Raw genomic sequence first — 24,642 nt, 5'->3', positions numbered from 1 at the left:
TGTTGTTCACATTCCATGTGTGTTTAACATATTTAATTCTAAATCTTAAGTGTTATCTTTTAGTAGTTTGTCTTGTAACTAATTTGTCCTCAGTTTAGTCTCGAATAGAATTTCACATCTAGTGTATTTGTAACTCCTACATTTAGGTTGCATCACATGGAGATTCTTTGTAGATTGCATAAATTTAACATTCATCAGTGGCCCACTCCTAAGTCAGTTGACACAATGACATGGGAGATGGATGACACAGAAATATGAGTTAGACAAGAGACATGGCATCCCTGGAAATAGCACGCATAGGGCATGCTATATGTATTTATGTCATTTATCTTAGGTGGTGTAATGTACCAAATGCTAGAAAATGCAAATGAAATCCCACAAATACTAAAATTTTCTTTGAACACTTTTAACAAACATTTAATGCACAAACTTTCGTCAAACACTTAGCAAGCAATTAGTGAACACTTTTAGCAAGAAGAAATACGGAGGCAAATCATAAACTTTATTTCTTGATTTGAAGGCCTTTACAATGTAGGTTGAATATAGAACGTAGGATCCCAATTCGGCAATAAATTTGACCAACTCAACCCTCTGAAATGTTGGTATAAATCTCAGAAATAGGCTCAGGAAATTCGACCTGTTGAACAAGCAACTCTTGGCCCCTTAAAGGAATAAAATCGGCAAATAGAAATGAGATAACTCTGCTCCTTGATACACAAACAATCCAAACTCCAAAAGATCAACAACTCGATGTTCCTCTGGTGATGAAATGGATAAATAAGCTCGGCCTCCCCTGAAAGATAACTCAACTTTTAGAGTTGGATAGGATGGTCTCCAAATGCTAATAAACTCGACCTTCCAAGAATTTACATCTTGGTCTCCATAATTGAAGAAACTCAGCCGCCAAACAATAGATTAGTCTCCTGAGGTGATAATGGCCAACGTAGTAACTCGACCCTCTGGATTTTATCTTTGGTAGATAGATACTAAACACTCAGCAAATCAATCCTCAATTAAACTGGTGTACTCAGCCTCCCTGGTTAGATGGCTTCTCGACCTCAATAATAGATCAAATTTAGCCTCTAGAAAGACATCAAATTCAGCCTTAATAATTCCTGGAACCTGGCCTTCTTAGGAAGATGAAATCATCCTCCTGTACTAGAAAATTCATCTTCTAGATATTGATAATAAACCCTTGAATTCGCCCTACTTGGAATAAAAGATTCCTCCTTCAATAATTATAAATTCGCCCCCCCAAAACACTGATAAATAACTTGCTAAATCGGCCTCCAAATATTTCTCTCGGCCTCCTTTAGTTCTGAGCAAATGTCTGATCTTCATATTGGGCCCATCGCCCTCCAGGAAGTGAAGCAATTTGGCCTCTCTTAGCAACACAAATTCAACCCCTTCACTGAAGAGATTCAGATCCGGAATAGCAGTAAAGCTCGACCTCTTGGAAGATGAATCAACCTCCAATAATAGCAATTCCAACAAATAATAATAATTTTCTTGGCACCTGCAAAAACAACTTATAATCACCTATAAGAGAAACTTGATCTGCTTCAATTCTCCTGCAATAAACACAATGGAAAGCCTGAATGACTTCCCCCACAAGCCAACTGTTGATTTTTGTAGCATCAAATGTGTTCTAACCACGAAACTTTGTGGAGAGGCTAGAATACATGTATTCTCCAAAACCCATAAATCTTTTGGGAAAATTCCACCTAGAGATGGTTTAATTAAAATAATTAATCATTTTTAATGTATTCCTAACTTCTAAGTCTAAACTTAGGAAATGTGATTAGTTAAAGGGTATTAATTAAATCTGGTGTGAATCTTCTAGATAAAGACAAGGATCAACTCCTAGTTAATCTTAGCCTTTGATTATGTTTTAATCTTGGTCGTTGGTGCTCCAACAAGAGTTTATAAGAAGGAGATTGATGGGTACTTGGAGAACACACAGAGATAGTGAGATCTAGAGATCGAATTCTCAAGAGTAGCAGCGCTGAGTTGTCGGAGAGAAATCGAGTGATCTTCTTGCAGTAAGGGACAGGTATAGTAGGTCGGAGGGGATTTTTCTAGTTCTAGTGAGTGCAAGGAAGAGAAGGCATTGAGAGGCAACGCAGTGCCATGCAGAGGCAGTGCAATGATTCAGAGGGAGTTCGCAATTTTGTTGAGGAGCAGTCGAGACTCGAGATACAGTGCCAGAAGTCGGGGTGTGAGTTTGGAAGGCCAAAGGGTCGAGTTTCCAATTGGTAGAAGGTCAGAAGGAGGAGGTGACAGTCCCTTGAGTTGTGACCCAGTGACTGCGTGAGCCCACTCAAAGATAGCATAGGGCAACTCATCCAGAGCCCGGATCAGTGTTAGATCTCCAGCGACAGTGTGAGATATTTTCTCACTACCTTTTTGCCAATTTATTTTATGTCTCAGATAGCCAGTTTGGGCATCCAACGATTTGTACTCAAATTACTACTGCATAATAATCAAACCCTCAGCCGTTGCACCAATTTTCCTATATTGGGTTTTTTTCGGGGACATTTGTCCAAAAACAACTTTGTGATTGTGTGTGTGTGTTTATTTCTCTCCTGTGCAGTATTTTGTTTCCATAGTATTTTATGTTGTGAAGGCTGCAGTAGATTTTATTTCGATGTTTACTATGTAACACTATAAATAACATGATTAAAAATTAACAAGTAGGAGAAATTTAATCAGTTGGTGCAATAGGGATTCACATGGTATCAGAGCACAGATCGTGAGTCGGAGAGCTCAGAGTAGGAGAGGAGAAGGAGGTTCGAATTTCTACGTAGGCAGCAATTCGAAACCCCAGAGGCAGCGCAGTCCTTGGGCCAAGAGGATCGAGTTTTGAGGAAAAGTTTATTTCTCTGAGTGAGTCGACTGAGAAATTAGATTTTCTAGATCAAAGCCTACCAGAGGAAAAAGGGAGCAACGCTATTTTCCTTGCAGAGCAGATCTTTAGTGGGGACACAAATTTTGTAGCAGTTTGCTAGTGCAAATAGCTTCAGGAGGAAGGAAGAGCACACACTGAGGGAATTCTTTCCTCAGGGGACTTCTAGATAAGAAGTTCGAATTTTCCTAGCAGAGCAGTAGTAGTTGTGTGCAAAATTTCTCACTCCAGAAGGGAGTGTGAACAACTGGGCAGTTGCTGCGCAGAGGAGAAGAGGAGGAATTCGACATTTTCTAAGAGATGGCATCAATTGGGTTGAGAGATCAAGATCGGTTGGAAGGAGTCCCCAACTATGTGATCTGGAAGGCTAGAATTTCCTGCCTTCTAGATGAACATGATCTCAAGGCTTATATTGATAGTGTGGTAGTTGTACCCACCGATGCAGATCCACTTAACAAATACAAGAAGTAGATGGCAAGCTAAGAGGTTGATTCTCGATGGGTTTCGAGATCACGTGGTATCTCACATAGCTAGTAAAGATACAACCGAACAGATGTGGGAGGCACTAGCTATGTTGTACAAAAGATCTTCTCAGCAACGGAAGATGTATCTTGAGGAGGAGCTGAGATGCACGAGGATGTAGAAAGGGGAGCGTATAGATCCCTTCCTTACTAGGCTTTAGGATGTTTGGGACCAACTGTCTTTAATAGGGTTAGCACCCTAGCCTACAAAATTGGTGTGGTTAACTCTGAACAATGTTTTCGAAGAATGGCAAGTTTTCATCTACAATATCCTAGGCAAAGAAAAACTACCAGATTCAGATTGTATGTGGGTTGATCTGCAGCAGGAGGAGATGAGGCGAGATCTGGTGAAGAGCACCATCAGTGATAGCAACAGTAGTAGTGGTACGAAGAAAGTAAAGGAAAAGGAGAATGCAACCCTCGCATCAAAGGGACAACAAGAACAGCACAGGAGGAAGAAGGACCTTTCCAAGGTCAAATGCTTCAAATGTGATGAGCTTGAGCACTACAACACCCAGTGTCCTCTCAGAAAGAAGGGCAAAGAGGAGAAGCAGGATCAACAAGCTGCATCTGTAGAGATTGATAGGTTGTCCTCCAGATTGGAGGAAGAGTTTTCCATGACCACTGAGATACCTCCAGGGGTGAGGTGGGGTGATTTGGAGTTGTAGCCCTAGAGAGCTACAGGATGGGCAGGATTCTTGAGGAGGTCCACCTCATGAATCAATACCTTGCTATGGGAGCCCATATCACGCAGTAGCAGGATGGATCAATGGAAGTTGGTGCAGTGAGGTGCCAGAGTGACAGATGCAGTGGCTAGTAGCAGTCAGACACTAGGCAACACAGTGCAGTTGGCATGGAGTAGAGTTAGCAGCAGTGCAGAGGCTTCATTGATAGTGCAAAATCTAGCAACAATCAGGACTCGGTGGACAGATGCATCACACTAACCACAATGCAACAAGGCTATCAGCAACACGAATGCAAAAATCAGAGTTGCGCAATAGTTGGTGGGCAGTAGATCCAGACATTAGCAGCGTAACAGGAGGTGTTACAGAGACAGGGTGTTGCTTCAGTGGGTTGCAGTGCTAGAACCAATGTTACCAGACTCGGAATCGACAATAAATTGGCGAGGCAAAAGAGCGAAGAGTTTTAATCGGATCGGGAAAAAATCAGCAAAAAATTGTTGAATTCATTAAATAAAAATATACACATATATTGAATTAAAAAAAAACATTTTTCATTAATATTCAGTAAAGGCATGTCCAAACAATGCATAATATCAATAGATGTCCAAAATATCATGAATGAATAAGTATCTCATATATGTTATGAGTCCAAACATGATCCAAAGCACTGAGTCTTGACTCCTGAGTCCTAAGTTCTAACCAGTGACTACATAGTACATAGAACCAGAACTTAGAAGCATATGCTTCTAAAAGTTTACAAAAAACTGCATACTAATAAAAAAAAAATCAGCAACTAAGAGTCTAAGACTCTTAAGAGTGAGAACTAGAAGCGATTCCTTCCACTCCTTCGCTTGCTTGACTCTCAAAGTTCTCCAAGTCATGAAGGCTTAAAAGAGGAGGCTCCTCTAATTGGACCCAGTCTGCCGCATTTGTAGTTTGCAAATCTATCTCTTCAAGGTCGATTGGTGAATGATCCAAACCTGTCATTATCATGAGACATTGAAATGTGAATTAAAGTTTCACTTTGAAGTTTGAAGTTTGAACTTTAAAGTATGAACTAGATTATGAAACCTTCAAATTCAAGCTCTCGAGTCTCACCTAGTATTTGTTTGTTGCGAAGTTGTAGATTGTAATGGACAAATACAAGGTCATTCAAGCGTTTTTCTGTCAATCGGTTGTGCTTCTTAAAATGTATTTTCTCAAACATGCTCCAGTTGCGTTCACAACCTGAAGCACTGCATGGTTGGTTTAAGATTCGAATGGCAAATCGCTTCAAATCTGGCATATCACTACCAAAGTTTTGCCACCAAAGACCTAGCAAGTGGTAAGGGTTTGTGAGTAGAAGTACTAATAGTAAAAACTTGAAAATAAAAGAAAATTTAATAAAACATTTAACATACAAAATAAAGTTTAGACAAATTTAATGAATTGATGAAGCCTTCAAGCTAGGTACCTGGCAACATCTTAGACCTTTCTCTTATAGCATTGCTATAGGCAAACAATTTAGATGGCGCCCTATAATCTTGTAGTTGGGAAAAGACATGACTTTGATGTTTTGGATTAGGGAAGCACCTTTCCATGCATGTCATAAGTCTTCTGCCAACCTCCCCATCCTCATTAAATTTGCTCTTATCATAAAAATATTGTGGGTTTAAGAAGTACCCAACAACATGTAAGGGGGAATGAAATTTCCTATCCCAACGTGCATCTATAATGTCCCAAAGAGGCATATACTTTGTCTCATCATCCCCGTATCTTCTTTTGATGGCCTCCTTTGCGAGATCCATCACCTCATAAATGTAACCCATAGCGGGTTTGTCACCATCAACCATCCTGAAAGTTCAAGCATTCAAATTTAAAGAAATATGAAACATTGTAAATCAAAAGAAGCTTGAAATGAAATTTAAAAAATGAAAAAGTTAAAAGACTTGAAGTACCTGAGAACTCTAACAAGGGACTCCATCACAGCAATAATCTCTTCGACATCTTTCCAGAAACCATCATTAAACACAAGTGCAACAATTTCGATGCCTCCAAGGGTCTTGGAATGTTTAGATGCCATCCACTCAGGTCCCAAGAACATCCTCTTCAGATTTATCTTTTGCTCAACCACAAATTACAAAGATATGAAATTTTTTGCAAATCTAGTCACTGCAGGTCGAACAATTTCTTTACCTCCAGTGTATTTTCTCATCATGTTTAGGACAATAGTGTGGTTGTATAGGTATTTGGTTATGGATTTTGCCTTCTCCACAACCTCATGTATCCAATGAAGCTTACCAATGTCCTCAAGCATTAAATCTATGTAATGGGCAGCACAAGAGGTCCAAAAAATGGTGGGGTGCCTAATCTCAAAAAGTCTACCAGCAGCCATATAATTAGCTGCATTATTGGTGACAATTTGTACAACATGTTCTTCTCCCACTTCTTGAACGACTTACTCCATCATTTCACAGATAAGTTGGGCAGTCTTAACCTTGTTTGAAGCATCCACTGATTTGAGAAACATTGTGCCTGCAGGACAAGATACAAGGAATTTATTAAAGTTCTATTCCTCTGATCTGTGCATCCATCACTCATGATGGTGCACCTTGTTTCTACCCATGATGAACGAAACTCAGCTAACACAAGCATGACATCTTCAACACTCTCTAACAACATATCTGTCCTCAGGCTCTCTAATGTAGGGGCTTTGAACCCTGGACCTATAATAGCAATTGCATCAATCATAGCTTGCCAATAAGGTCTTATGGCACAGTGGAAAGGTATGTCAGAGTAGTACCAAAATTTAGCAATGACCTTCCTTGCCTGACTATGGATATTTTTTTTCCAACCAGTGGCATCCAAGTTAGGTTCGGAACCGGGTTTTGAATGGGGAGCAAAAAAGGTGTTTATGTTTCCACCTCCAATGTTGAAAGGAGGACTCGTTTGGCCTTGAGTTTGACTTGGCCTTGGAGGCATGTGTGGGAAACTTGGGAACGACATTGAGGATTCAACAGAGTGAGTTGAAATGGGGGTAGTGGTAGAAAAACCATCAACTCCAAGAGTTCCTATTTCAGTATTTTGCTTTGCTTTCTTGGCATTACGCTGACTGTAACATATCAATGGCCAAGGTTGCTTGGTGTTTGACATTATCATCAACCTTGTTGCAAAGACCTATATCATGGCCAGGTATTTGTGCAAGGTGGAACTTGAATCTATAAATGCCTCCACTACATTCCGATTTGCAAAATTTACAAAGGAGCCTGGGTCTCTAGGAATCTTGTCACAATAAGCCCAAGCAAAGTCCTTCTCCCTCGGCATTGTTGTTGTTTTGGACTCGTGTTTAATTTGTGGCTTCTATTAAGATTTGGAGTCGTGGCTTCTATTTAATTTGTGGCTCCTGTGAAAGACAATAAAAAATCAAATTTAAAAATGATCCAAAAATTTAAAATATGCTAGAAATCTAAAAAATTAAATGAAGACAGATGTCAGTAAACAACTAAACATATATATTATAGAGACTATGCAAAAGGCGAGTGAGGATCACTGTTATGGAGCAGTATTCTAATGTACTAGGAGTCTAGGAGATAGATAGGTGTGAGGATCACTGTTATAAGTTATAACTTATGGAGCAGTATTGGGGATCACTGTTATTCTAAAAAAATAGAAATGTCATCTTTCCACCAGACTATGGTAACAATGGAGCAACTTTGAAAAATGATGGGGTTGCTGCTAGATACAGCCTAGACTTGATGAAGATCTTCTTCATGTTGTACAAAACTTCTTGCAGGGATATGCTACAACATTTTCAATATCGTAACCCTTCAAAACCTTAACTGTTGAGAGCCTGCTTCAACTGAAACATATTGTAGAAGATTAGTTTGATTTTGTTGAAAAGCTAATAGTATTGCCTATGAATGTTCAACTGAAGTACTGACTGCCAGATCAATATTGGTGACTACCCTGCTATACCTTTTGTTCGACCAAACCCTTTCTTGGTTATGATAAGCAAGCGAAATAATACTGCAGTAACTTTTACTGAATAGTTCGCTGCCTAGGGCTTCAATATCTTATAACAACTCAAATTGCAAGATCTGGAACAATGTACAAGTGCCAAGATACTTCAGATGAGAAACATAGTGGCTTCAAATCTATGTGAGGGACACAGTTTCTTGTAGAGGATACTTCAGGCTTGAGAGTATAGATTAGTGCTTTAGTGAATGATGCTTTATATTGTAATTTGACATCTCCATTTGGGATATCGAGTCAGCAATCAACATTATCACGCTTTCTATAGGAAACTGTCAAAAGCATCAGAGTTGTGAAAGATTGTGTTGTGGTCCGTGGAGTCATGGACAATCGTTACCTAAAGCTTCGGTGTGTCTGCCCTTCGCAGGAAATTAACGAGGTAAGAATTCCTGTTCTGATTAATCTCTGCAATTCCCGTCGGCTTCTCTGCGAGTCTGCGGCGTCGTGGACAGTGGAATGGCTCTGCGGCGTCGACGATGGATTGGCTCTGCGGCATCGAAGGTGGAATGGCTCTGCGGTGTCGACGGTGGTCCGATAAAGTGACAATCCAAACCCCGATAAACCCTAAACCCAAAACTGGCGGGACTCGGCAAAATCGGCAAACTCGCGTAAATCGAAAAAATCGACAGACTCGCGAGTCAAACTTGCGTTGACCACGAGTCAAACTCGGTCAACGCAATTTGACTCACAGAGTTTCGGATCAGATCTTTTCACTGGTGAGCAAATTGGGAATCGCGAGTACTCGCCGATTCCTGTTACACTGGCTAGAACACATTCCTCGCTAAGAGAGAGTGTTGATTTTTGTAGCATCAGATGTATTCTAGCCACCAAACTCTATGGATAGGCTAGAATACATGTATTCTCCAAAACCCAGAAATCGTTTGGGAAAATTCCACATAGAAATGGTTTAATTAAAATAATTAATCATTTTTAATGTATTCCTAATTCTAAACTTAGGAAATGTGATTAATTAAAGGGCATTAATTAAATCTGGTGCGAATCTTCTAGATAAAGACGAGGATCAACTCCTAGTTAATCTTCGCCTTTGATTATGTTTTAATCTTGGTCGTTAGTGCTTGAACGAGAGATTATAAGAAGGAGCTTGATGGGCACTTGGAGAACACACAGAGATAGTGAGATCTAGAGATCGAATTCTGAAGAGTAGCAGTGCTGAGTTTCCAGAGAGAGATCGAGTGATCTTCTTATGTTAGGGGCATGGATAGTAGTCCGAAAGGGATTTTTCCAGTTCTAGTGAGAGCAAGGTAGAGAAGGCATCGAGAGGTTCAGAGAGGCAGTGCAGTGCTACAAAGGGAGTCTACAATTTTACTGAGGAGCAGTCGAGATCCAGTGCCAGAAGCTAGGGTGTGAGTCCGGAAGGCCAGAGGGTCGAGTTTCCAATTAGTAGAAGGTCAGAAGGAGGAGGTGATGCAGTCCCTTGAGCTGTGACATAGTGACTGCGTGAGCCCATGCAGACACTACGCAGAGATAGCGTAGGGCAACTCATCCCGAGCTCAGAACAGTGTCGGATCTCCAGTGACAGTGTGAGATGTTTTCTAACTACCTTTTTGCCAGTTTATTCTTTGTATCAGATAGCCAGTTTGGGAATCCAATGATTTGTACTCAAATTACTACTGCATAATAATCAAACCCTCAGTTGTTGCACTAGTTTTCCCGTATTAGGTTTTTTTTAGGGACATTTTCCAAAAACAATGGTGTAATTGTGTGTGTGTGTTTATTTCTCTCATGTGCAGTATTTTGTTTCCGCAGTATTTTATGTTGTGAAGGTTGCAGTGGATTTTATTTCGATGTTTACTGTGTAACATTGTAAATAACTTGATTAAGAAATTAACAAGTAGGAAAAATTTTATTAGTTGTTGCAGTAGAGATTCGGGTCATCGAATTTTCACACCAACTAGGGTGGCTATGGGTGACCACCAAAATTGACTGAATCCTAGCTAGGGTGACAGTTGATGTTCACCGAAACTATTTTGAGAGCTTCACGTAAAACCCTTTAGTTGAGACTCGCTTGAGCTCAAATCCAATCACAATGAGAGATCACAAAATAGAATGAATGAGGAATGGCCTTCGACACCCTTTTAAAAGACTTCACCAGATCTTCTCCAAGCTTCTAGAACTCCCCCCCCTCTTTCTTAATATTTTATTGATAAAGTCACTTTTTCCTCCAAGTGACTTTTTACCCCTTTTTACTATTGATTTTTGTAGCATTGGACAGGTGTTCTAGTCTCGACTTTGGTCAGAGAGGCTTACAAACATAAGAGCTCCAAAACTCAAAAAAATTCAAGAGAAAACAATTGGAGATGGCTCAATTAAGTTAATTAATCAATAATTAGATTTTTACCAAGTCTAACTTAGGGAAAATGATTAATTGACAAGAATTAATTGAGAAAGATGAGATTTCTCTAAAAACTCACATGGATCAACCTAGAAATGATCTTAGTCATTGATGAGGATTTAATCATGGCCATTGGTGATGTGAAAATTCCTTAAACTCGAGAATTACTACTACCGCACTAATGATATTTCTTCTACTTGTTATATTTACATGAACACGTTATTTGCAGTCTCCTACGACAAACATTGAAATACATACATTGCAGCCTACACCAATTAAATAATATGTCAAAACAAGAACCTGAACAATAGAGAGATACACAAAAATGACAGTTATTTTTGGACAAACGTCCCCGGAAAAACCCAATGCGGGAAAATTGGTGTAGCAGATTTGAGGGTTTTTATTATTAAGCTGAAGTATTTCTAAGTACAACTACTGGATGCCCTCTCGACAATCCAGTTACAGAGAAAATCACTTAGCAGAAGAAATTGGTGAGATTACTGCACTCTACATTGCAAGTCCCGACTGATCCGGTAGTTGAACCACGAGTTCCCTGACTACTTCTGTGTTGGCCCTATGTCAGCTTAACTGAGAATCAATTGCCCTCAGAAGCCTTTTCTAGCCCTCCTGACTTAGAAACGTCAGCCTCCTCAGCAAACTCAGACTTCTGCGTTGGAGGCCTCTACGTTGCTCTATGTGGGGTTTGCGTGAGCCCTTCCTGGCTCTGCATCACCCTTTCTTCCCTCTGCATTGCCTACTCTGTGTGTCTCTTTGCCTCTCTGTTGAGTATTCTTGGCTCCAGAGAAGATCCTCCAGCCAAAACTCCCTCTACCCCTCTCTGCGTGATCACTACAAATCACTGTGCCGCCTCTAGCTTCAGCAATTCGATCTGACTGTTCAACTCTGTGTGTGTGTTCCAAATGACCCTCAAGCTTCCTTAAATGATCTCCTCGTTGGCATTCAACAACCCAAATTAGAAGCTAATCAATGGATAAGATCATTTATGCTTGATCTTCGTCTTCTTCTAGAAGTTACACCTACAGTTAGATTAATGCCCATTAATTATTTTATTTTCCTAAGTTTAGACTTAGGGTCCCATTAAAAATGATTAATTATTATAATAAAATTGTCTCCAGGTAGAATTTCCCAAAACGCTTTCTGGGTTCTTTGGAATACATGTGCTCAAGCCTCCCTTCAAAATTTGAGACTTAGAGCACATCCGATGCTACCAGAAATCAACACTCCCTCTTAGCGAGGAATGTGCTCTAGCAATGCCTCCCACTGAAGCATCAACCTGTTTTGTAACATCTCCTTCTACGTTGTTGATGTCTGACATCCTCTCCACCAACTACTGTGCAAATGCTACATCTGTATTGATGTTGACACTACCACTGTCAACACTACATCCGTACCACAGCTCCCTCTAAATTTCTACATCCATGCTGCTGCTGGCACTGGCACTGCCAACTGCCCCTGCACTGCAAATTGTTGCTGCTACTGCATCAACAATGGAAAAGTATCCCAAATTACTGAAAAGTGTTCAGCATAGATGCATCTTGATGCTGAAGATCTGACTGCTACTAGTCCGATGATGTCTCTTTGAAGCCACTACGTTGCTGCTGTTGCTACCGCATTGTGCCTCCCCTCACTGCTGCAACTCTGCTCTACGCTGCTTAGACTTGGAGTTCTAGCCACCCTATCTCCTCTGCGTAGTTGCTAAGCTAGCCTACGCACTCCCTGTTGAAGTTAGTAGATCTGCTCCTTGCTACTACTGCTCAGCAACTAAGAAATAGAATTCCTTGGATCAGAATTCACTAAGAAAGAAATTCCCTCAAAAAGTGTCTTCATCCTTCTTTTGACACTTTTCTAACCTAGCAAACACTGTAGAAAACTGCGTCCCACCTGAAGACTGCTCTGCACTGAATCTGCTGTTGCGTTGCTCCCTCTGCCACTGACAAATCACAAACTGGAAATCTTACCTCTCTATCAACTTGCTTAGAGAGAGATTTTCCTCGAGAATCTTTCCCTCCTGGCTTGGATTGCGGAATCCCTCTTGGTATTCGATCTGTTGCCTACCTAACACTTCAATCTCCCTCCTCTTCAACGCTGGGCTCTTCCAGTCTGCTTTCTTGCTTCACCTGCGCTCTAATACCATGTGAAAATTTGGAGACCCAAATCCCTACTGCAGCAAACTGATATTACTTCTCCTACTTGTTAATTCATGCAAGTTATTTACTATGTTACACTATAAATATCGAAGTAAATATGACTGTAGCCTTCACTAATTAAATTATATGCGGAAACAAGAAATGAGCAAGAAGAAATAATCACACACAATTGACGACGTTGTTTTTGGACAAATGTCCCCGGAAAAACCCAATGTCGGAAAAACGGTGCAACAACTGAGGTATGTATTATTATGCAGTAGTTTCTGAATACAATCTTTGGATGCCTTACTAGCTATCCGATACAGAGAATCTGACTGGCAGAGAAATTAGTGAGAAATACCTCACACTATCACTGGTGAACCGACACTGATCCAGGCCCTGGATGGTTGGCCCCACACTAGCTCTGCGCAGCCTCTGCGTCATCCTACGCAAATCTGTGTCGGCCTCTCTGGGGTCTACGTCACCTCTTCCACAAATCTTCTGTTGTTTGGAACTTCGTTACTATGGCCCTCCAGTCTCACCACCCGGCTTCTGGCTCTGGAACTCAACTTCCCAGCTGAATCTTAGACTCCCTCTGAAGCTCTGAGTTGCCTCTGAGTGGAACTGCGCTTCCTCTTTTGGATCTCTCTCTGCCTTCTCTGCAATGTATCCCTGGATCAGGAAAATATCCAATCGGAAAACTATCCCTGCCCCTCACTGCAAGAAATCTCCTCGATGACTTCTCCAACCACTGTTGCGCTTTTCTCTAGAGAAATCGATCTCTTGATCTCACTGGATGTGTCTTCCAAATGCCCATCAAGCCTCTTCTTATAATCTTCTCGTTGATCAATCAACGGCCCATATTAGATTCTAATCAATGGCTTAGATCATCTTGGCTTGATCCTCATCTGCTTCCACAAGATTAACACTCAGTTTAATTAATATACTTTAATTATTTTAATTTCCTAAGTTTAAACTTAGACATCCATTAAAAATAATTAACAATTTTAATTAAACCTCTTCCAGGGGGAATTTCCCAAAACGATTTCTGGGTATTGTGGAACGCATGTGTCCTAGACTCCTTGCAAAATCTTGGGGCTAAAGCACATCCGATGCTACCAGAAATCAACAGACTCCTGCCTGCTGCTACTACCTTCTTCTACTGGAAATCACTGATTTCCTCCAAAGAACTAAATCTTGAAACCCTCTCAGAAAATCCCTCTGTGTGTTATTTCTCTTCCACCCAACATTGATCTTCTCCTACAAAACTGCTGCAAAATCATTGCACCCAGATTTGCTCAACAAATTCCTTGATTTGCTCATCATAACTGCTTTCTGACAACACCACTGCCTGCTGGAACTATGGCTGGCTTGTTCGAACTTTTCCTACACCTACAATTGGAAACCGAACCCTCCTTCCCAGAGATTCAAACTGCCTAGCTAGCCCTACGTGCAGATACGAAGAAATTTTCTGAAACTCCCTCTGAACTACCAAATTTCTCCCTCTTCGCTATTGAGCTCCTGATTTGATCAAAACTGCTCTGATACCATGTGAAAATTCCTCTAATTGCAACAAATAGAAATTTATTCTTCTAACTAATTAAATTATGTAGTTTATTTTCTACGACAAACAACGAATAAATCACATTCCAATCTTTCACAAATAAAATACTTTGCAGAAATAAACTGGAAATTGAGAAAATATAGAGCAAACACACAATAAAATTGACAATGTTATTTTTGGACAAATGTCCCCGGAAAACCCAATGTGAGACATCAATAATTGATGTCAATCGTTGATATGATAGTGACTAGGATGGCCAATTTCTTGAAGATGCCAAAGGATGACTACAACTCTTGTTTAAGTTGTCAAGACACAAATGAAGTGTCAATCATGTATCTTGATCATAATGAAAGACTACCATATCACTATACTTGATGAAGGCCTAGAAGAAATACACATGATGACATGTCCTACTTCCAATGATGTGAAGCTTGATGTCCTTACCTCCGGTGATCCTAATAATGAAGACTACATAATGATGGTGACCATATGTTGAAGAAGACAAGGTGATGAAGAAGGCAATCAAGGACATGATGATGGTGACTCTATGAAGAAGAAGGCAAGTACATGATTATGAAGACAATCAATGAAGAAGTCAAACCATGAAGAAGCCCAACACTCAAAGGCATTCTGCCCTGCCTCCATTTCTGCACTAAATAACGACCAGTCACATTAAAAATTATTTTTCACCTCCTTAGAGGCAGAATCTCACCATGAGACCTACACCATCTTGAAGAGCATAATTTTCTCTTTCCAACGAGCTATTACTCAGCCCGAAACTCCAAGCGGTTTAAAAGTTATTGATTTTTTAAGTTAAGAATATAATTCTGGACTGTGAGCCGACCTACACTAGCCTACTCATGTCGGCATATTTATAAGAGACATGAACACTATATATATGACGTTTAACCTTGTCATTTCTACCATTTAGCTCGGTCAAGATTTCAGAAGTGGAAGAAGAACAAGAATAACACCGAGGAAAACTTTGATTGGGCTATAATAATTCGAATCTGGTCTAAAACGAATTTGTGACTCTGTTTTACTTCAGAACTATTGAGAATTCTTCTCCTCGGGTTTTGATATCTCTTTTGTGCCTCGAATCCCTCAACAGCAGCAGAACTCGGTTAAGAAGACAGATTTTCAGTGCAATCCATAACAGGACCTCGACAACTTACCTGTGGAGAACAGTCCTATTTCTCAGTGCTGTAAGGACAGTCATTACTGTCACCCTCGGATCATTTGCTGGAGATAAAAGCACAGTTTTTGTGTATAGGAAATAAGAGGGCTCAATATATAAACACCAGACTGAAGCTCATTTAAAGCTTGGAACAATGGACTGTACAGCTGGACAGGAACTCGGATTAGGCACAAACATCTCCTGTGGTTTCCTAAACTGCAGTTTGTTGTGGTAGACTCAGACTAGAGCTCGGACTCAAGGATAGATCTCAAGAACTGTGCTAAAACAGTGGTTCCAGACCTTCTCTTGAAACAGTGGTATAATTGACTATGGTGTCTCCTCTAACAGTGGCATAGTTCAGTTGTAGGAGCTTGGATCCTTCATCTTGACCGTGATTACACCTACAGCAGCTTGGATAGAATGTGGATGCAAAAACCTTACAGTGTCTTGGAACTCGTCACATGACTGTGGAATAGCCCTCCTATGGTGAACTCCTGTGGTGATCTATGTGATTGGCAAGAAAGGCAATTGGAGTACCTTGAAGTCACCCTTGAAGCAGATCATTGAACATCATTGAAGTGTATGGAGATTTGATAGTTGGAGCCCATATTAAGTGAATTGGAAGCTTGTACCAATGCAGCAGCCTTGGAAGCCCTTAGACAATGAAGCACTGTTGATAATATCGGCGATATTCGAAAATATCGCGATATTTTCGGCAAAACAATATATCGCCGAGAAAATATCGCAATATTTTTTGTTTTGAAAATATCGCGATATTTTTTGTTTTGAAAATATCGCGATATTTCAAAATATCGGCAAATCTTGGCAAAAAATAGTGATATTTTGAAAAATCGGCAAAATATCGGCTATGTTTAAAAATTTGAAAAATTTATTTTTTATGCTTGCCGATATTTGCCGATGTTTCGCCGATATTGCCGAGAAGATGTTTTCTGGACCCTCTCTGATATTTTTCCGATACCGATACTTTCAACACTGCAATGAAGTATTAGGACCTTTGGAGTAGTGATATACTTAGAACTCTTGAAGAGTGCTTGGAGCACATTGACGACACCTTGGAGCATCTTGTGAAGATATTTCTAGAGATCATGATGCATCGTTGATGTCATCATGAGGTAACTTGAAGAAATTGATTGGGGATGATGACAAGCAATGGTGACACCTTCTATATGACAAGGTTGTCATTGATGATGTAGCGTGAAGACTACAGTGAAGCTGAAGATTGACAGGGCTCGGTGAAGAAGACCTTGGGAGCCGTGAAGTACAACCAAACATACCTTGACAAAGTGAAGTTATAGGGTTGGAGCCCTTGGGGTTGGTGCCTCAGAATTGACAGGGTTGGTGCCTTGGAAAGTCCAAGTTGGTGCTTGGCAAATAGAAGATTGGTGTCCTTGGAATTGGTGCTCCTAAACTCAAGGTTCGTGCTTGGATAAGATAGGGTTGGAGCCCTAGAGGATCGGAGTCCTCAAGAAACCAGATCGTGTTGATTTTGGGTAGCATCGGATGTGCTCTAACTTTGAAATTTTGTGGAGGGGCTAGAACACATGAGATCTCCAAGACCCAAAAATCGTTTGGTGAAATTCCACCTGTATGAGGAGTTATTAAAATAATTAATATTTTTAATGGGTTCCTAAGCCTAAACTTAGGAAAATAAAAATATTAATGGGTATTAATAAGAATATGGGTGAGAAACTTCTAAATGACAAGGATCAAGTCAGTTTTAATCTTAGTAGTTGATTAGGGACTTAATCTCGGCCGTTGATTCATCAACAGGAAAAGTATAAGAGGAGGCTGGAGGATCAGTTGGAGATACACTTGAGATATCAATCAGTTCGATTTTTCTGAGGTGAGGCTTGCTGAGAAAATCGAACAAGTGATCTATCGCAGTGACGCAAAGGGAGAGCTTTGATGCAGTGACGCAGAGGGAGAGCTTTGACGCAGTGACGCTGAGGGAGAGCTCTGACGTAGTGTCGTAGTGGCGTAGTGACGCAGCGCCTAGAGGAGGTGATGCAGTTCCAGTGCAGAGCTTGGAGCAACCATCGTTGCCCAACACTGGGAACAACACAGTCATCTGTGGGGTTTGTTCATCTATCTCTGGATAGAGGTACTTTTGTCGGGTTTATTCTCTATTGGGTGAGCCGGATTTGGGACCCTAGTTGTATTCAAAAATTTGCTTAATAATACAAACCCTCTATATGTTGCACCGGTTTTCCTGAAATGGGTTATTCTGGGGACGATTATCCAAAAATAACGGTAGCCATTGTGTATTTGTCTCATTTTATTTCAGTTCGTGATCTGTATGTATGTGTAGTCTGCAATAGTGTTTTCATCGCTATTTAAATAATTAAATAACTTGTTGAATGTAAAAACAAGTAGGAGATGGTAAACTGGTGATTGCAATAGGATTTCTGACGTGTAGATTCAAAAAATTTCACATGGTATCAGAGCATTGCAAATCATAGGAGATTGAAGACACCAGCCGGGAGATCCAAATAATTTGCTGCAGAGAGGCAGCTGTCCCAAGTGACAACGTTGTTCTAGAGCCATAAACGCAGAGGGAGAGTGACACAGTGCAAAAGACGTGACCCAGAGGCTCACCAGTGCCTGCTTCAGCATTCTGAGCCAGGTGAGGGTAACGTAATAGCTAGGAAGAGCCCACGCAGTAACTGCGTCAACTGTCTAGGCCAATGCAAAAGCAAAGAGGGGCAGATTAGGATCACGCAGAGCCATGTCATCTTTCCGGACCAGGAAGGAGTGACGCAGTGGCCAGGAGGCGCTGATCTAGCTCACGCTGTGATTGGGCAGAGCCAGAGGAGCTCAAATTCTTCGGTTGTTAGGTTGGGGGAGCAGAGCAGATTCGATCTGAGGAGTTGGTGGGATGCTGTTGCTGTTGGTGCAAAACAGTGTCTGTGGAGACAAAGTCGAGGTAGAGGGAGTCACTGCCTTGACAGATTTCTAGCCAAAGAAATCTAGATCCGGGTTGCAGCAGCAAAGAAGGATTGGAGAGGAGTGATTCGAGATTTGGCTGGAGGATTTCCGTGAAGGAAATTAGGATTCAGAGGGAGCCTAGAGGAGCTTGTTCCTTAGAGGGTTTCTTGTGCCAAAGAAATCCAAATCCAAGTCTTGCTGGATTAGCAGCAGGAGAGGGAGAAGAGAACATGTCCTATATTTGTTGAGCAGAGATGGCAGTTAATGGACTGAGGGATCGGGACAAATTGGATGGAGATTCCAATTTTGTCATCTCGAAGGCCAGGATCTTAGCAGTTTTGGACAAAAATCGCATCAAGGACTATGCCTTGAAAGTAGTTGTTGTTCCAGTCGACGCTGATCCGTTAAAGAAGTACGAGGAGGCCTAGGTGAAGGCCAAGTGCATGATCCTAGATGGGGTCAAAGATCATGTAGTACCACACATTGCTGAGAAGGAAACAACAAGGGAGATGTGGGAGGCGCTAACCACCTTGTACCAGGGCACTTCCATCCAACAGAAGATGCTATTAGAAAATCAATTGAGATAGTATCAGATGCAAAAGGGAGAAGAGATCGATCCCTTCCTCCTCAGGTTGCAAGGGATTCGCGATTAGCTGACTTCTGTGGGGTCTGTTGACCTCTACTGGTCAACTACCCATGCAGTGCACCCCGTTTTTCTTGACAGAAAGAAGCAGCACCTAATCAGCATGTCCGTGCCATCCTGCCATCATCAGCAGCTTGATCTTTTTGATTGTAAACCCAGTCTGCATGTATTGATTGTAAATAATCTTAGCAGACATGAGTCATGTATGTAAACTGCCTAGGTGGACCTAATTTTCTATGATAATCTATGTCCCGGAAGGTTTTTCGTCTCACCGATCCATGGATCGGCAGAGTTTTCCTTCAAACCTGACCCCAAAGCCGGGATGGATTTTGTCATTAGAACTTTAGGAAAATCCTAGTGTGTTAAATTTGCTAGATTATAGTTGTGTCGCAGAACTGGGTGTTTTGTGAGGGTCTGTATTAAATGGGTTTGTCCCTTAAGATGTAATTTTGTAAAAGTCATGATGTAATGTGTCCTGAGGGTCGAGAAATGTTTTAAATCCCCTCATGAGTCCTAAGTCCTAGGTCCTAGGTGATGTTTCCGAAAGGCTTAGTTCAGTGATCCATTTTAAAATGAATTAAAAAATTAAAAAATTAAAAAATAATAAAAAATTAAAAAATGAAGCAAAAACCCTAACTAATAAAATAATAATATTTTAAGTTAATAAATCGATGGATGAGATCAAGAGATGTCTTGATCCTCATCAACGGTCGAGATCATTTCTACATGGATCACTCGAACTAGCCGTTAGGATCATTTCCTTTATATAGGGTCTTAGGGGGTCATTTCAAATCATCTGATCTGTGAGTCTGTACTGAAAAGCTCTCTTGTAATCTGATTTCTGGTTAATAAAAGAAGACTTTGGGGTCCAAATTGTGCTGGTGTTACTCTCTGGAATTGCTGTGAGATCTTTAATTTTCTGCATATTTCAGTTTTCAGCCATTTATCATAGCTTGTTTTTAGAGTATTGTGAGCACAGGTATCTTGTTCACTTGCTAGGGTTTGAGTGTTTCTAGGGTTTCTGAAATAATGGCAGGTATCTCCATTATTTCAGAGATCTAGCAGCATTCTCTCTCTCTTTGCTGATGGTTGCTTGAGATGTGCAGGAAAACCTTTTAGTAGAGAATATTGGTGGGCGTTTGGGGAAGTTCTAGGCTGAACCAGCCGACTCCCACAGGCTTTTCTTGCAGAGCCCAGCTGATTGTTCCCTGGAAGAAGATCATGGTTGCCCGGATCATAGTACTCCTCCATGCAAAATGATAGCAAGTGAATCTGCTTTGTATAGCTAGTGTTTCCCATTTTTCTGCTGCAAATCTCCGCCAATTAGATCCTCCATTTCTCCCTCACGTTTACATGCAAAGCCATCTCCTCTTCCTGCGTCCTTTCTCTTTTCATTTCATTTCTAGCTGTTCTAAGTCCATACCCTGGCTATCCCTCTTTTCCTCACGCAGTTTCTGCTGCTTCCCCATACTGCCAGCTCCATTTCCCACGCAGTCATATTACATCAACTGCTGCAACCTGCAAATCAAAATAAAATAAATGATGAAATGCGGTTGACTCCTCCACCATCGTATCATTGAGTTTCCATCCATTTTTGCAAAAGAAAAATCGTGCAGCTCTTCAGAGGGTCTGTTTTGAAACGCATTCAGCATTGAAGAAACCACAGACGCATTTGAAAAGGGCATCTACAGGAGTATCCATACGTTTGCCAATCACCGCTGGAGAAAGCAGCAGCAAGCCCGCAACCTCTACATCGACTTGCATCACCATTGACTGATACATTTGCTGGTATCGATTTCTGAAGCACCGTTGACAAAGCATCGGACCAGCATTAGTGTTGACGGCTCAGCATTCAGGCATTTACGCAGAACAGGTGAATTGAATTTGGGTATGCGGACAGGTAAAAATATCGATCAACTCACGCCGGGCCAGGTCAGGTATATCACAATTTCGATTTTGATTTATGCGATGGTTTAATCTTTCAGCCGCTTGGTTTCACGTTATGAGCTCAGGTCCGTAGCAGGTAATTTGGGTTAGCGTTTGTATTTCGTTAGATTAGATGTTATTTAATGGTTTCTTTTGTTTTAATTTAGGTATGTTATATTTAGGGTTTTGTTAGTTTAGTTAAATTTTAATTCTTTTGTTTTACATACAATTTCATTTTTTATTTTTATTTTGGTTCACATATTAAATCGTAGTTCTTGTTTAGATTTTTATAATTTAGTTTCTTTTAGATTAGATTTTTTATTTATGAAAAAAAGAAATAACAATAAATTTTTTTTATTTAGTTTTAGACTTAGAGTTATATTTTTGTTTTAGAATAGATTTTAATTTTTTAAATTATTTTTTAGATTTTTTTTAATTTTTATTTTTATAATATTAAAAAAATAAAAAAATTGAAAAAAGATTTAAAAAATTTTGTGGAAAATTATTTTTTGCAAGTCTCAGGAGCTTTCGCGTTATATGTTTTATGATGAGATGCTAAATTTTCAAGTTTGAGATACGAAATATGATATCTGGTTAATAATTTACAATTCTCGTGGTGGTTTTAAGCATTTATCTTTTCGAAGTTTTCAATTGCTGGATATCATTTTGGTCATGTGATTTAGCTGATGATAGATGGTTGCTGTTCATGGTCCATGTTTCTATATCATTTAAAAAGTAATCATTTAAACATTAACTCCACAAGGCACTGGTCTATTAAATCTCTAAATCCATCTAGTGCTTATCATATCGTGTATAGTGTCTCCCACCCAACTGTTTGGCAGTTGGTCTTCACTATCTCGCAGGGTCTACCCCCCTTAGCCGCGGGAGACGGGCTTAAACGGAGGGATCAGGGATCAGAGTGACAGCCCCCGGTCCGAGCGTTGTCGTGCCAATCCGCGCGACAACATTTTTTGGCGCCGTCGCCGGGGACATTGTTTTCTCGGCATTTCAACGGCTTTTCATCATTCATCTTCTCATCTTCTTATTTCTCATTTGAGCTGGCAGATTCGGCGTTTGAGGTTATCATTTGAATTTTTATTGCCTTATTTCTTCGGTGTGTTTCTTGTTTGGGTGGCGACTCCATTTTCTTATTATTCCCAGACAAGAAGCCTCCCGCATATCTGTTTGTTGATTACTTCTTGGATCTTAGAATCAGATTTGTTGTTCAAGTGGCGACTCCACTTCTTTCATCTTTTGATTTTCTTGAGCAAAGATCTAGTTCTATCATCCCTTATTGTTCATCATGGATTATTCATTTAAACCATGTCGTTTTACTCACCGTCTCCATGATTTTCCGGAGGAGGCCCTTCCTGAATTGCCTATTTTTTCAGATGGTGATCCAATCGCTGCTAAAAGGCATATTGACTTGTTTATTCGCTTCATGATCATATATTGCAGACCCCCTCAGTTTCATCATGGTGATATCAAAATGCGTCTATTTGTCCTTTCTTTAGAAGATGATGCTTTGAATTGGTTTAACAATTTTCCTAAGGATTCTTTCTCTTCTTTGGTTGATATTATCAATGCTTTTGAAGATAGATATGGTTATCCAAACAGCTTGCCTTCTTCCTCCAAAATTGTGCAACAGAATGTAAGTAATTTGATAGGAGGTCCAGCTGAAAGATCCCAGGACGATTCTTCATGTCAAAATGTGTCATCCACCGAAAATATTGCAGATCAAGTTCATGATAGTGAAAAACCAGGAACAAATGACAATGAAAAAGAAGAGCAAAAGCAAATTATACGAGATCTAATGATGCTGGTAAGAAATATGGAAATCAATCAAACTAATTATGTCAATGATGTGAAAACTTTATGCACTCACCTGGAGAAACGTAATAGAGAGATGGAGGTCACGCAAAATCAGCATGCTAAGGAAATTGAGGCCATGAAAATTAAATATGAAACATAAATTAGAAGCATGCAAAGCAAGATGTCAGTCTTAGAGGAGAATATGGTGACCATGAAAGCTGATCATGATAGGGAAATTGACTCTATGACATTCAATCATAACAAACAGTTGGCTGACATGCAAGCGAATCATAAAGAAGAAATAAATTTCATGCAACATTGCTTGATGGACATAGAGGAAAAGAATGATAGAGTAATAAAAAACATGCAAGAACACCATGCCATGCAAATCAGTGCTATAAGGGATGAATGCTCTAGTCAGATGGATGCCATTAGAATACAAGTTCAAAAGATTCAACAATGGTCAGATGATAAGAGAAACCAGAAGCCTTCTCATTTGCCGCAACAAGTTCCATCTTACTATGAGGAGGTCATTAGGTGGATAATTGAAGGTGATCCAGATAAGCTTAAAAACGATAAAAATCAGATGCAAGACACAAAAAGACTTAGCATGCATATCTTACACACTTCATCTGATAGTTTCGAGACAGAAAGTTCCAGCTCATCAGTAATTCATCCTGCCAGAAAGAAAAAGCGCAAGAGGAAGAAAATGAGAAGAAGATTTGACGCATCAGACGGCCGTGAGCAACTTGATTTTCGGATAGGAAAAAGTCCTACCATATGCAAAATTGGACATGGCACATCCGACAAGCAACCGACAGATTTGCCTGAAAGCAGGCAAATGCTCAGTATGCACTATATTGAACACATCTGATGCCGTAGGGCATCCTTTGTATCGTATTTCTAACTCTACTCCTTGTTTTTTCCGCATTTTCGTTTCTGCTTTAGATAGTTAATAAATGAAGAGCTTTTTATCTTTATTGTGCTTAACGTATATGCTGATTTTTGGATGGACGCTACTTATTTTTTGTGTTGTATGGATGCAGATTCTGGATTCTCACATTCCTGCAAGCAGCAACGTGTCCCCAAGTAGAGCCAGATGTTGATCTCTACTGGTCAACTACCCATGCAGTGCACCCCGTTTTTCTTGACAGAAAGAAGCAGCACCTGATCAGCATGTCCGTGCCATCCTGCCATCATCAGCAGCTTGATCTTTTTGATTGTAAACCCAATCTGCATGTATTGATTGTAAATAATCTTAGCAGACATGAGTCATGTATGTAAACTGCCTAGGTGGACCTAATTTTCTATGATAATCTATGTCCCGGAAGGTTTTTCGTCTCACCGATCCATGGATCGGCAGAGTTTTCCTTCAAACCTGACCCCAAAGCCGGGATGGATTTTGTCATTAGAACTTTAGGAAAATCCTAGTGTGTTAAATCTGCTAGATTATAGTTGTGTCGCAGAACTGGGTGTTTTGTGAGGGTCTGTATTAAATGGGTTTGTCCCTTAAGATGTAATTTTGTAAAAGTCATGATGTAATGTGTCCTGAGGGTCGAGAAATGTTTTAAATCCCCTCATGAGTCCTAAGTCCTAGGTCCTAGGTGATGTTTCCGAAAGGCTTAGTTCAGTGATCCATTTTAAAATGAATTAAAAAATTAAAAAATAAAAAATAATAAAAAATAATAAAATATTAAAAAATGAAGCAGAAACCCTAACTAATAAAATAATAATATTTTAAGTTAATAAATCGACGGATGAGATCAAGAGATGTCTTGATCCTCATCAACGGTCGAGATCATTTCTACATGGATCACTCGAACTAGCCGTTAGGATCATTTCCTTTATATAGGGTCTTAGGGGGTCATTTCAAATCATCTGATCTGTGAGTCTGTACTGAAAAGCTCTCTTGTAATCTGATTTCTGGTTAATAAAAGAAGACTTTGGGGTCCAA

At 40.1% G+C, this 24,642-nt stretch overlaps 1 protein-coding gene across 2 annotated transcripts in view; it reads right to left on the bottom strand.

Moving 5' to 3' along the window:
* Positions 1-24,642, bottom strand: part of LOC149249985 (epoxide hydrolase 3-like) — a 251,064-nt gene that overhangs the window by 15,813 nt on the left and 210,609 nt on the right. The window lies entirely within an intron of this gene.

This window comes from Pinus tabuliformis, chromosome 7 (assembly GCF_031772625.1).
Source record: "Pinus tabuliformis cultivar Carrire ecotype Pingquan chromosome 7, CPIR1, whole genome shotgun sequence".
Lineage (NCBI taxonomy): Eukaryota > Viridiplantae > Streptophyta > Pinopsida > Pinales > Pinaceae > Pinus > Pinus tabuliformis.
This window is presented reverse-complemented; position numbering and strand designations above follow the sequence as displayed.